The following is an 807-nucleotide window of genomic DNA, read 5'->3' as shown; positions in this document are numbered from 1 at the left end:
AAATGTCAAATTATCTGCCCTTGAACAGAAAATTTCAGTTACTGGAATTTGGATACATGAGAAGTCCCAAGTTTAAAAAGGAGAATTAGCATAAAAAGACCACCGGAGTACTTGACCTCCACCTATGAGGTTGGTATCAAGTACAAAAAAAAACATAGATCCAGATAGAATTGAGAGGATTAGCCAGGTTACCTGAGTCAGAACCAGAAACCTCTTTTGATAGTGACTCGGTGATATAGAGAGCTAGTTCAGGCAGCTACCTGCTATAGGGAAGAGTTGAAAAGCTTCCAGTGCTTAGAGATGTCTTGAAAATGGGATAGAACATGCCTTGCATGGAAAACACTAAATCATATTAGTATATTTTTCTTGACCTCTGATGAAGAGTAAGAATCAGGAAAAAAAATAGACCATTGTAGTACTTCTGAATGTTGTTCACATAAATTGAACATTTTAGGTATAGATAAAATTGAAGTCCTCCCCCATTTTTATTTTGGTTTTTGCTGCATATTATTAGGAACTTTTATCTAGGTTGAATATCACAGACTTAGAAGAAGCATTGAGTCTGTTGGTTTCCACAGCTTGCCTCAAAGAAACAACTTCACCCCACACTAGGAAACTGAATCTACTTTTCCACATTATCAAATTTATGTCTGTATGCTGTTCATGGTGTTTGTAAACCCTAAAAAGTGTTATATGATACTGGATATTGGCAGGATTTTTTTTTTTTTTTGGCTGTAGCATCTGTTCAGAGTGTCAGAGTACAAATTTAGAAACTTTATATATAGCCAGTTCGTCATCTTTTCACCA

The sequence above is a fragment of the Spermophilus citellus genome, assembly GCF_964194105.1.
Source record: "Spermophilus citellus genome assembly, chromosome: 8".
NCBI classification, from domain to species: Eukaryota; Metazoa; Chordata; class Mammalia; order Rodentia; family Sciuridae; genus Spermophilus; species Spermophilus citellus.
The sequence above is the reverse complement of the archived record's forward strand: the minus strand, read 5'-3'. Positions refer to the sequence as shown.